This window comes from Pteropus alecto, unplaced genomic scaffold, assembly GCF_000325575.1.
Source record: "Pteropus alecto unplaced genomic scaffold, ASM32557v1 scaffold8, whole genome shotgun sequence".
Taxonomy (NCBI): Eukaryota; Metazoa; Chordata; class Mammalia; order Chiroptera; family Pteropodidae; genus Pteropus; species Pteropus alecto.
Genome location: NW_006494609.1, coordinates 8,123,452 through 8,137,612, shown reverse-complemented (window position 1 = coordinate 8,137,612; position 14,161 = coordinate 8,123,452).

Here is a 14,161-nt window from a genome sequence, read left to right as displayed (position 1 = left end):
AAAAAAAAAAAAGGCACAACCAGCAGGGCAGCAGTGTTGGTGGGACATAGCCAACATTCCTTGGGCTCTGTAAACAAGACTCAAACAACAGGTACAGCCATAGGAGGTTCTGGATGCCCCAACCTGCAACATGGCTCTTGCTGTCTGATCCTATGCCTGCCTTACACTGTGGTGTAGTTTAAAAAGTGTGTGTGTTGGGGGGGCGGGGGGGGCCGCAATCTAGAATCCAATAGATCCAGGTTTAAGTTTCCTCACCAGTACTTAACTAGTATGACCTTCTTCAAATCACTTCTGGGTATGTATTCGAAGAAACTCATTCTTTCTGAGCCTCAGTTTCCCTATGTACAGTATGAGGATGGGACCTATCACAGAGTGAACATGAAGAACATTTGGCCCACAATTAAGTCTCATGTTTAGTTTGTTTACACTGTCTTCAAATAAAATCTGTGTGTGTGTAAACACACAAATATATTTTTTTTCAAGATTTTTAAAAATATCTATATTTTTTATATGCTTTTCTGGCATTTCTCCAGTCTTTTGTACACTAGCAGCCTTCGATGTATCCTGGACCTCTCCTGACCCAGACCATGATGACAATAATTCCTTCATGTCCAAGAGTTTCTTTCATCAATTCACAAGGAGTATTAGAAAACATAAGACTTGTTTCAAACTACCCATTCTATCTTTCTTCTCTTTATTTCTTAATGGCAGGCCCCACATGTAGCTCTCCCCTTGGGCCTTTCCATTGCAGCCTTTCTGTAGTCCCTGGAATCCCTAGAACTCTTTTATCTTATGTCTGGCTCTCAAATTGGATATTCACAGGGCCTGTCATTCCAAGAACAGATACTTGGTGTGGCCTCAGAATGTTCTCCTTCATAAACTATCTCCATGGACGGCCTTGACAGCATCTTTCCAAGACCTAGAACTTGACTCTAGACTCTCTCTCCTGTTCTGGATAAGGTATCTAGCAAAGTCACAGGCATACAGCACACAACCATTGCTAGGTTTTCCCCTCTTCTACCTATATGTTTTTTCTAGTATGAAATCTTCTCAGGAAGCTGAGACTTTATCGAGTGTTTCATTTAATTAGAAATAACTTTTGAGTGCCTACAAAGTGCAGAGCACTTTGCCAGATTCTAAAATAAGGAAGAAAAGAAGAAAGCTACACAGAAATTTAAAATGTAGCCCCTTGACCTCTGGGACAAAATCAAGCCTAACAACATTTACATCAAAGTGGTCCCAGAAAAAAAAAAGAGAGAGACCAAGGAATTGAAAACCTATTTGAAGAAATAATGACAGAAAAATTCCCCAACCTGGCAAAGAAAATAGACATACAAGTCCAGGAAGCACAGAGAGTCCATAACAAGATGAACCCAAAGAAAGAGGCCCACCCCAAGACACATCATCATTAAAATGCCAAAGGTTAAAGATAAACAGAATCTTAAAATCAGCAAGAGAAAAGCAATTAGTTAGCTACAAGGATGCTTCCATAAGGCTGTCAGATGATTTCTCAACAGAAACTTTGCAGGTCAGAAGAGACTGGACGTACAACCTGATTACTCTACCCAGCAAAGCTATCATTTAGAATCAAAGAACAGATAAAGAGCTTCCCAGACAAGAAAAAACTAAAGGAATTCATCACCACCAAGCCAGTATTACAAGAAATGTTAAAGGGACTTCTTTAAAAAAAAGAAAAAAAAAAATATATATATATATATATATCTCAAAAATATGAATAAAATGGCAATAACTACATATATCAACAATTACTTTAAATGTAAATGGATTAAATGCTCCAATCAAAAGACATATGTTGGCTAAATGGATAAGAAAATAAAACCCTCACATATGTTGCCTATGAGAGACTCACCTCAGAGCAAAAGACTCACACAGACTGAAAGTAATGGAAAAAAATATTTCATGAAAATGAAAAGAAAAAAATATTGGGGTAACAATTCTTATACCAGAGAAAATAGACTTTAAAACAAAGGCTACCACAAGTGACAAAGAAAGACCCAGTTATTCCACTTCTGGGCACGTATTGGAAGAAACTCAAAACACTACTTTGAAGGGACATGTGAATCCATACGTTCACTGCAGCATTCTCTACAATAGCCACAATACGGAGGCAACCTGGGTGTCCATCAGTGATGAATGGACAAAGAAGAGGTGGTACACCGATGGACAGGAGGGTATATTGTGCTAAGTGGAGTAAGTCAGACAAAGACAAATACCATATGATTTCACTTACATGTGGAATCTAAAGAACAAAATAAACACACAAAACAGGAACAAACTCATAGCTACGGAGAATATTTTGATGGTTGCCATATGGGAGGGAGTCGAGGGGATAAGTGAAAAAGGGGAAGGGATTAAGAAGTACAAATTGGTAGTTACAAGCATGGAGATATAAAGTATAGCATAAGGAATATTATAAAAACTATGTATGGTGTCAAATTGGGTACTAGATTTATCAGGGTGATCACTTAATAAGTTAACTAAATATCTGATCACTATGTTGTACACCTGCAACTAAGATAATATTGTATGTCAACTGTAATTAGAAAAAAATTGTTCAACAAATAAATAAGTAAATAAAATGTAGCCCCTTGCCCTTCCAAGATTTATAATCTAGTTGAATCCAGAACAGAGAAACGTCTTAGGTCCCTTCACCATAAAAGCTTGCTAAATGAATAAAAGATATATATACAATGAAAAGCTAAAAAGTTACTGTCAAGGTTTTGATGAGGTTTAAGATGCTATTGTCAGAGGCACCTAGGAATGTCAAAATCCTGCCCTAGCAAGCCTCCCTCCCTCACTGTGAGGCCCCTCACACAAGGGACAATGACATAAGAACTGAAGAACTGGGCTATTTTTAATTACCTGGAATCATACTCTAAACTCCTGTCTTGGGCTAGTTGATAACCTGGTTGTTGCATGTGTTCTGCTTAAAACAGGTTTTGGCCATCTTCCTAAGCCTAAACCCAAATCGGGATTGTACCATCCTCTGACTGGAGACATCATACAGGCGAGGCACACACTGAACACCCACAGGAGAGAGTAAGAGAGACAGTACAGCTGGCCGGATCATTTGAGGGCCACCTGTCCAAGCTCTGGTTAAGTTAGGTCACTGAAGGAAACACAATTCCTACATGTGAGGCTTTTTAACACGCAGCTGCCCTGACCACTAAACATGACCTAAGTAATGGATGGAAATTTCATCTCTCTTCCCCCATGCTGCTAAGCAACAATATCTCATTAGTGGATAAGAAAGAAGATGGCAGACAGAAGATGCAATAACACTCAAAGAAGAGTGAATTCACTTTGGGCCAGAATAATAAAAGAGGAAACAGGATATTATTTGATGGACTTGCTTTTGTCTTAAACATGGAAGAGTTGCTCCATGTCAAGTAAGGCCAGCGATGAATTCGCTCCTCCTGTTCCTTCCGCTGAACCTCCTGGGCATTCTTATAAGGGAGTTTGCTGTGCACTACTTCTCACCCCTTACAATCTCAGTGAACGCGGCCTCAATGTGCAACCTGATTTTGCAGTCAATTACCAGCAAGTTGCCGAGCTAGTCCCTCTTTAAAACGTACATACGAAAGGAAAGCTACTTGGTTGTTTAATGGCATTCTTTTCACAACTTCTTTCTGGGTATTTTCCATAATTGCATTGTCTGCAAACAAAACAAGGATTGCTGCTTCTAATAGCATGTGGCACTTCCTAGACACCTTTAAATGAAATGTAACAAAGCACTTCAAAGAAATGTTCATTAACCTGCAGTTCTGTTTGAGAGCAAGACACTCAATGTTTCTCGAATGAAAGAGTTCAAGCAATCTAAACATGTCTTAGAAGTACTGAGTAACTCTTGTTCACCAAGTACTATGGAAAATGGCATCTTTAGACAAAAATTAATTTTTTAAATGTTCTCTTTGTTTAACTTAATTAACATATATATAGAGAAATATTTTACATTAGCCAGAGGAAATGACTTAAAAATCCTGAGACCCCCCGCAACTCCCTTTATCTACTCTACCTCATCCTATTATCTGCATCTCTTTCTGCTCCTTAGTCCATGTTTACAGCCCAAATAGGTTTTGCTTCCTCATCTCTGTCTTCATGGACCTGGAAACCACGATAAATGTAATGCAGGTTACAAACCTATCTTATTCACAGTCATTCAGCTTCTTCTTGTGTACCTGGGTCATACCATCAGCATCTTCAGTCTTGAAAATTTGCCCAGAATGGAAAAAACAAATTCACAAAAGATGAGAATCATATGCTTTTAGCATGTACTTGTACCTGTCAATATTTCTGCTATCCCTTCATATAAACTCCTGATTTCAAAAGAAATACAGTGTATAAGAAATAGCACTGAGCCACTGGACAACTCAGGTACTCCAGATGGCTACAGCTTTCAATTCCTACCTGTGGAACTTGGAAAAATACCCAAGGCATATATTTTAATATTCAAAAGTACCTTAAAGACGTTCAGAATTTAGGTATCTAAAACATCATATTTTGATGTCTCCCAAGGCTGGCAGGAATAGCATGCAAATTTTTGCCAGGGATATACTGAATGGGATTCTAGTCTAGAAAAATATGTCAGCATTCACCCAAAAGACAAGATGATAAAGGCATTGCAGACTATGCAAACACTTGGGCAACGTATTTGCATTTTCTGTTCCATAAAATAGAATTCAGAGTGTGAATCCACTGTTTGAGTAATAAGACGACTGCAAAAGTAGTATAACATTCCTCAAAAACAATACACATTTTAGCAATTGCCTTTTTTAAAAACCTAGAATAGTGGTTCTCAAAGTATGATCTCCAGACCAGCAGCATGAACATCACCTGAGAACTTGTTAGAAATAGATTCTTGCCCCGCACCCACTGACTCAGAAACTCTGGGGCTGGGCAGCAATATGTGTTTTGAGATGCTCTTCAGGGAATGCTGAAGCTTAAGTGTGAGAACAGCTGCCCCAGAGCAAGTTACTTCATGTCATCCTGAGATATGCTTTCTGCATCTCACCAGTGTAAATAATTAAAACTTTCTTAAACCTAATTCATAGAAATTCATTACATTACTGGTGTACACCATCAATGCCTGTCTTAAAATTTTTCACAATCCCCAGCTAATTAAGACAAATTAAACAACCAAGAGTTTTTCATGAAGCTCATTTTTCTATTCATTTTAATAGCCTTTATTGTGAAATTACATTCTTCCTAACTTTTTCCTGTTAAATCAATAATCTTTGTATAAAATAATGGTTAGTAAAAGAACAATGACTTTTTTTTAAATAAACTTAATTGGCAAAATAGATTGCAGCCCTGAGTCGGTCCTCAAATGGATTTTTTTAATGTATTGGTTCAAAAATCCAGACATCTGTAATCCACTGAGATTGACAAGATATGCATATCTTTGCCAGGAAAAAAAAAAAAGCCATGTTAATGTATTTTTCTGAGAGTCAATAATGTTTTACTAAAGTTTTTAGCTATTTGTATTCCAAAAAAGTCTAAATTAAGTTTGAGATTCATGAAACCAAGTATCAGTAGTACATGAATTTCATAAATGTCCATCATCTCTAATGATTTTTATTCTAAGATTACCATTTTCTTTTAAAACTGTCATTTGGAAGATTTCTTATTTGTGATAAAATTATATAACTCTGTAACTGCATATATGCATGTGCTGGTGTACTTGTTTGGTAGCTTTTTGAGATCCCCAAGCACCTTGCTGGGAAAAAAAAAAAGGGTGAGTAGAGACAGTGTCGTAAATAAACTATTATTATTTATAATGTACATTCTTCATTCTCATGCACTAATGCACAATGTTATTTATTAGTTTAATCACTGTTGTGAGAATTATTATTATTTCATGACATAAAACTGAAAATGGAAATTGGAAAATAGGAAAGAGAAAAATGCATTCTCTCTTGAAGACATGCAAGATTTACTATACCTAATCTGTACATAGACAAACTATATTTATTTCTATTATAATACCTTATTCATCAATGTAATAGATTGCCTCCGACTCCTGTAGCCATTAAAGTACTAGTGACCACTGGAACACAAACCTCATATTTTCTCATCACCTCCCACATCCTCTCCTTCATTTCTAGTCTTACTATAATGATCCTACTCCCAGACTGCAACATCTCAAACCTCAGATTACTGCAGCGTAGAATAGCCCACTTCTGCAGGCCCCAGGGTTCTGGGGATTTAAAAACTGCATCAACTCAGCTGTCCCCATTCCAAGTCTCAGAGTCTTCTGTCCTCCCCCATCAAGGTCTTTACCTGGTGAGGAATACCTGCTGAGTTGTGAATTCATCCTTCCCTAGAGATCACAGTTCTTATAACACTGAATCTGTTATCTAGCTTTTTCTGCCTTCTGGCTGCAAGAGAAAAGAATATTTATATCTACCAAGGAGAACCTCTAGCTTTCACTGCTCAATGGCCTTAAATTGACCATTGATCATTCTCAATCCTTTCTTTACCAGTACATCAATAGCCCCCAGCAAAAACTGTTCAATTAGTGTCCTCATAATTACCACTTCCCCCAAACCTTCCCTGTGCCTAAGCTATTGAACCTACCCATGTGTTCTCTTTCATTGGCATTTCATCCCAGTTCACCACTGATGAAAGTTCTAATGATTGCACCATTGCTGCATGCCAAAGGCTAGCATTACTCCGCCTGCCACCAGCAATGGGGTTTTCATTGCAGGCAGCTTTCTTAGAGTCAGTTTCCTAAAACGACTTCTGTCTCCACTGGCTTAGGTCAGGTTCCCAAGGAAACAGACACTGAGACAGTACATTTCCATGCAGAGCGTGTACTGGGGAGTGCCCCTACCCCAAACCACACCTGGGAGGGAATAAAGAGCAGAACTGGACAGAGGGGGACATTGAGCTGGGGCAGAGACCTCGGCCTCTCCCACAGGAGCTCTGAAGTTGAGATGGCTCTTAAGACTTGGCCCACCATGGGCAAGAGAACCAGGCCTTTGTATCAGCTAGTGATTGAATAGGGGCACAACACTCAATGCGGAAGCTCCCTTCCCAGGGAGGGACTCAGCTACAAGATCTCAGCAGACAACACTACTAGCAGCTAGGGGAACACATGCTTGGTCCTGAAGGAAGCATGTGGGCATTGTGTGCACCATGGCATCCACGTCATCCCTGGGAATCAAGAACCAGGATGATGCAAATGATAAAGAAGGCCAGTGCATCCCAGCCTCATCCAGTCTCATCTCTTCCCCAGGCTCGTCCACCACAACACCTCTGTTCAGACTTCTTCGGCCAACTGGTCTCCCAGGGTTTCCCTAAATAATCCACAAACGTACCGCCTCTCAGCCTTGGCTCACAGCTTGCCTCCAGCCTGGGATATCATGCTCCTCTTCCCCTTTTCTCACTATTTTTCATTCAACCCAAGTCCCATCTTTTCCAGAAAGTCTTATGGATGGCTCCAGACCTACACTGCCCTCCTCCTGTGACTGCAACAATGTGTGCCCTATATTAAACATGTGACACTGAGAATACCCTGCATCTACCAGTTCACTGTTCTTATATGCATTTTCTCTGACTTCAACCAGACTTTACATTTGGCTACTTGCTAGGGTGCAACCTTAGACAGTGAGTAGGTCTCTGAGCCTCAGTTTCTCCATTCGTGTTAAACCTAGAACTTATTTGCTTATTACTTTAATGAATATCTGAGCACTAACTATGTGTGTGGTCTAACAACAGTCCCCTTCTTCAAGAACTGGGGGAGTAGGGGTGGTGGCAAGGCAACTTTGTTTATGGACTCGTGAGCTCAGCATATATAAGCCAGAGAAGGACAATGGACATGCGTAGCCTCAATAGGAAGACAAAAGGGGAACAAGGGAAGAGTAGATGCTGGGGAAACCGGGCCTGGAGGTAAGCAAGGTCCAAACGCCAGCTCCATACTCACCTTCTTTCGCTGTGATGACTGACTTTCCGAGTCATCACTAACATCTGATGCCTACAGCTACAAGTTTTAACCCAGGTCTCTGAAATCCCCAGAAACGTTCTCCTCCCTCTCTCCAAATATGAAAAGAAATTCAGGAAAAACAGCAAAAATAGAAAATGAAAGTTAGGGGAGATGGAAAAGTAACTTTAAGAGGTTGTCTTTAAATCTGTGCTAGTTCCTTTCAAAATTTTAGGGCCTTGAGGCAATGACCATTCTTCACTTCCAATTTTCTTTAAATATCCAGCTCCCTCACAGGTGTTTGTCTCATGGCTTTAAAATTGTGCCCTCGGAATGAACTTCTCCAGGGCTGGGGTAAATAAACATCCCTCTTCTATGAGATCATGTCTCTTTCTCATAAAGTATTTTTGTTCCGTTCACCTAGAATTTCTAAATGTGTGCTTTCTTGATTTTGCAAATGGGAAAACTCTGGAGAAAGGAAAAGAGTAAAGAAAGAAGGGGGCAGGTAGGAGCTGAAGATAAAAATGTGGCAAAACCCAGATCTCAGCCCAGCGCTGTCAGTCAGAGCATCTGCCAGGGGCTTATCTTGAAAGAAGCACAAACTTACAAGATACAGACTTTTAATCCCCATGTGTGGGATCACAGTCAGCCAAGTCTGCCGACTGCAGGCTAAAGACGCATGTCTGAGGAGGTAGACAAGGCAGTAACTGTAACTCCCGCCTGCTCCTAAGCCTCCGTGGACTTAACTGTATTCCCTGCCTCTCATTCTCAGGGTCTTGAAATAAACTCACAGATGAGACCTCAACGATTGTGTACAGAGACACATCTTGTTCCTGACTATGCTGCCTCCACTCCCCCACTGCCAATCAGTGCCTTGCCCTTGGACCCTGGCTTCAGGGTCCAGCAGTACTCCTGGTGCCAGCTCTGGCTCTGTTCCTCAACGTGGTCCAGGGCCCAGGAATGTTCACATTCAGGTCTCTTCTGTGGACACATCACAGAGAACAGTTACTGACCAGTGATGCTTCTATAACCGGACAGTGTGCTGACCAGCAGGTAAACCGAGGTGAAGAGAAAAGCTGGCAGTGTTTCCCAGCAATAAGAAAGTGACCATTTCACCACAAGGACACACAGGCTACTGGAATTATAGCATCCTAACAGATGGCCATGGGCTATGCCGGGGCGGTGAAGGTTTCAAGGTCAATTTGACCTTGGTCTAGTTTCTGAAGTTTTGTGTTTCTCTATTAAACCAGTCCTTCCATTCAAACTCCCTGGCTAGCCCAAAGCAGCAGTGCTTATTCTAAGTGAGGATGCTGAGTGTTTTTGTCACAGCACTGCTAGTAATATGAGCCTAAGTGAGGCTTCACCCCTCTGCATCTTTACCTTCCATGTGAAGATGCTGGACCAGCTCACCTATTGGTCCCTCCAGCTCTCAATCCACATGAAAACACGTGAGCCTCACACACCTGTTCTTACAGCTTCAGGGCCATTAGCTACAACATCCCACCTCCCCCTCTGAATAAGGTTTAATTCGTGTGTAATTTTGCAGGTCTCCCATTGGACTCCCATGGGGGCTGGTAACTGCTCAAGTTGGAAATAAAGAGAGCACTTAAGAGAGTGTGCGCCTTTCAGCTAACAGCTAGCTGGTGGTCATTCCAGAAAAAAAGAAAGACATTTGCCCTGCTCGTCAACATGCTCCAATAGCAATTACCTCCACTGAACTGCTCATCAATCACTCTTTACACATACATCATCCAAATCAAACCAACAAAGAAAACTGTAGATGGAGGTGCGGGAATGACTTTAAACCTCACGCTATTTCAGCTTTGCCATGCCTGCCTTAGAATACCAAGGGAATGGTCAGACCAGCAGTGTTAGAATATTATGAATGAGCAGCTACTTTTTAGCCATACTAGTTTTATGTTTTGCCTATTGTTTGGGCATCATACTGAACATAGCAAACACTGCTCTTATTTTTGTTATAAAACTTTTGTTTCATTAGTTCTCATTGATATATTTTCCTCTGTGTCAAGTGCTTAATAAACAGGATAAAATTCCATTACTAGCTGAATGAAAAAATTAACACCTATAAGTGTTCCCAGACTTTACTAGGTGTTACGCTTCAAGGGGAAAATTGAGTCATGGCATATTTAAGTATACACAATGATGAATAGGTCTCACTGTTCTCTTGAAATTTCTATGATCCTCCCAGTGGCTCAAAAGAGACTCCCAGTACCCGGACACTGTCACTTTTCTCCTAGACCACCCAAGGGTGGTCATGTGCCACACCAGCTCGTCAGCCTGCAGCTTATTATGAAAGATCGCACAACCCATTCTGGCCAGCCAGTCCTATCAACCTGTCCTTGACTTCCTTAGGCAGTCCATAAATGAGACCGGCATGATTGCTATTTGGTTGGTATAAGGCAGATATTTTCAACTTATCCTTCTTCTTATTTTCCTCTCTACAAATGTTTAAAAATTTTTTTAAATACAGAAAAGTACAAAGAAAAAAATCTAGCAATCATCCAATTTCCACCTGCTTAGAATTAACCACTATAATATACCATATTGATTTTCAGTCTTTTCTTTAGTTTTTAAATAACAAATCACTCATTTTGGTAAAACTGACACAGGTCTATCATAAAAATGTAAAAAATGTAGAAAATCATAGAGCCAAAGGTAAAAAAAATAAAAATCCCATAGCCAGAAATAATTGTTCAACTTTTTTAAATCATCATGTTTTTCTATGCATAAATGTGGAAAGAAGGAAAGATAAATAGAGGGGGTGAAATGAATTTATTAAAATAAACATATATGCATTTTTTATTAAAAGTGTTAACTTCAAATTTAATTTGATTTTATAAAAATAAAAGAAAGTACAGTGAAATAGAAGGAACAGCTGAACAACAAATAAAGCTTCCTCAATTCAGAAAGATCTCTCTCATGTTAAGAAATGAGTTTATTAAAAATGACAGAGATTACAGTCTTTTTTAAAGCTACCTGTTTCAGTGGCCAATTTCTCTTTACTCCCTATTTGGTACCCAAGATAAAGACTTTCATATTCTCGTATCTCTTCCAATTCACTCCCTCCTCTTCCTGATCTTTGTTATATTATTTTTACATTGTCTGTGTTTACAGCATTCACATTTTGCTCTTTGCCCATAATTCTTGTAGTTGTTTTACATTTTCTACATTAATTCTACATTTATATGAATTCACTGTTCAACATCAATATTTACCAGGGCATCCACAGTCCTTTTTCGATACACACTTTAAATCGCTGGGTTTTAAGTGCATGTAGTTATTTCCGCTTCCCAAGAAGTTCTTAGGGTGCTGCATTCTCTAAGTTCTTTTCAAAATCCCTTGACACCTGAATGTCATCTTAGACAAGTAAGAGTTCAAGGTCTAATGTTACCCCATCATGATTTTAGACCTCTGGTTTCATTGTCTTCTCCTATTGAACACTGTCGTGGGAAAATCTTTGATGAGCCTGGGTTTTTTTCTCCTTATAGAGAACTTTCTTTTTCTCTACATATTTCTAAAAAATTATTTCTTTATTGAAGTTCAGCTTCTTAACTAAAATATGTCTTAGTGTTGAGCTTATGTTTCTAATTTTCCTAGAAGCCCTTTGGATTTGCAGATTCAGTTCTGTCTTTAATTCAGAGAAACAGTTTCCCATTATTTCCATGAATACTTCTTCAGAGACATCCAATGATTTTATGTTAAAAATTGTTTGCATTTTTCATTTACTAGCTTTAATTGCTTTTTTATCTTTTAAATTACACTTACTAAGATTGTCTCAAGCTTTTGTTCTATGTTAAAAGTTCAAATTTTAGCAATGTTTAAATTTTGTTCTTTACTGTTACCAATTATTAGTTCTATAGTGACATTGTTTAGTTCTTGAATTTAAATCCATAGGCCCTTCCTAACTCTGATTTTATTTTATTACCTTTGAGTTCCTGATTTATTATATTTGTTCTCTTATAAAGTCAAATTGTGCTATTACATAAAGTGATTGCAAAGAATTTCTCCCGTTCCTTGAGTTATGTTTTCTTCTAAAATGGAGTTGGTGTAATATACTTCTTGCTAACTCACTTTGGTTGGTTTGTTGTTTCTTTGGCTGTAAGTTTGTATTGCTGCCGCGCTATTTATATTTTGCTCATGCTCAACAGCCCTGAGTACACAGACTTTCTACCTGGTCTGAGAAAGTGGGCTGACTTCTTGGAACTCTTCCCACCGTATTTGAGACCAGTTTAGTTTCCTATCCAAGACACAGATGGGAGGAGAACGCACCTGAGACTGTAGGCAGGGCAGATTTGTTTGGAAAACTTAATCCTGCTCTTCCTCCCACTATTTTGATATCTGAACCATATAAAGGGTCACCCTACCTAATGTAAATGGCAAGGGGTGTATCTCATTCCCACCGGGCTTCAGTGGGTTTCTCCAGTCCCATGCCCATCTAGGCAGCGACCCTCACTTCTTTCCTTCAGTACCCATTTCCACTATTCCTCAGTCAGATAAAGAAAAATATAAGGTCCGTTTGCTCAATTTGCTTCTCGTCAGATTTGGGGCTATTAATGAAAATTCTCCAAATTGTACTGTCTTACCAGTCTGGCTTCTGGAGGGTCCAGGCAAAGCTAGGATTCTACTCTACTCCAGCGCCTTCTAAATTTTTCCATACCAGCTAGTTTTTAAGTGTATTGTATTATATGTTACTTTCTTCCTTTGGTTACTGTAATTTTTTTCTCTTTGGCTTTTGTGATTTTTCCTTATTTAATTAGGTTTGGGAAAAGGATGCAGTTTAAGTCTGTCATGGTAACCCAAAGTCGTCAAATTTTTCTAGATGATGTCAAATTGCACAACATACTCTCACATGCACCTGTGAGAAATTTCTGATCTATTAGTTGTACCTCCTTCCATTCTCTCCTACTCAAGAATGCATATAAGGAAAGTAATGGGAGCCACCTACTCATTCAGTAAATACTGACTGAGCATCTACTCGATGGAACACACTGTGCCAAACACAAAAATGTAACGATGAGGAGAAGGGGACACAGTCTGAGCACTCATGAAGCTTAGAGCCTGGTAGAACTCACCAACATTAATCAAAGAATCACACAAAGAACAAGGTTAAGAAACCATTTCAGTTTTAGAAGATGAAAAGAATTCTGTGGGTGGATGGTGGTAACAGTAGCAGAATGATGTGAATGCAACTTAATGCCATTGAAATGTACACCTAAAAATGGTTAGGATGGCAAATTTTATGTGTATTTTACCACAATTTTTAAGAATGAGAGTAAGCATTATGAGAAAGAGATAAATAGCGCTATGAAAGCATAGATCAGTGTAGGTCAGGAGAGCTCTCCCTGAGGAAGAAATGATTGAGCTAAAATCCAAAGGAACAATAAGATGGAAATTATTATAGGGATAACCTTGAAACCACTCTAATTTATAAAAAAGATAAATCATTCACAAACATTATGACTTTATTATTGGTATGGCAGGATAATATATTTGGAATATTAACCAATATTTTCCCCTGTATTTCCTCTCACCTTTCTCTCCTTCTCTTCATGCCCACTCCACAAGCAGCTGGGTTAATCTGTACTTATTGTGTAGAGAGAAGGGAGGCCGGGAAGGTACACAGCAAGGAGACTATCAGACAGCCTTCAGAATTGGTTCTGGGTTTGGGGATTTTTTAAGACAAGGAATTTAAGTGAAACAAAGAGAATTTGGAGTATGGGTTTTTGGAGAGAAGAGAGAAATCACAAATAAAAATGCAAGGATGCCTCCTACTCCTAGATTTAAAAGAATTTCCCAAACTTGAGATAGAAAGCCTAAGAGGAGCAATGAGATCTTGAAGCTGGGGACACAGAGGAAGAGGCACTTTGGGCCAACCCCAGGGAGGCATTCAAATCCCACGTAGGTGTGAGATGAGGCATCCAGCAAGAGGAAATGCAGCTAGACAGGGTGTGACAGAGCAATTCCTGTACCCCTAAAAGCATAGGAGGTAGCAGAGTAAGCTAATGAATCTTAAACTTATGAGAGAGAAGATGGATGTCTCCTTGGCAACCTGAGTGAACTGATGACCAAGGACCAGATGAGCAATGGTCTTCACAACAGATGCCTACAGGCCACAATGACATTGAGGGCTTAAAGGACTGGCATCTGTTACAAGCCAGTGCCTTCATATCACCCTCTGGCCCCTGCTGCACCACCCCC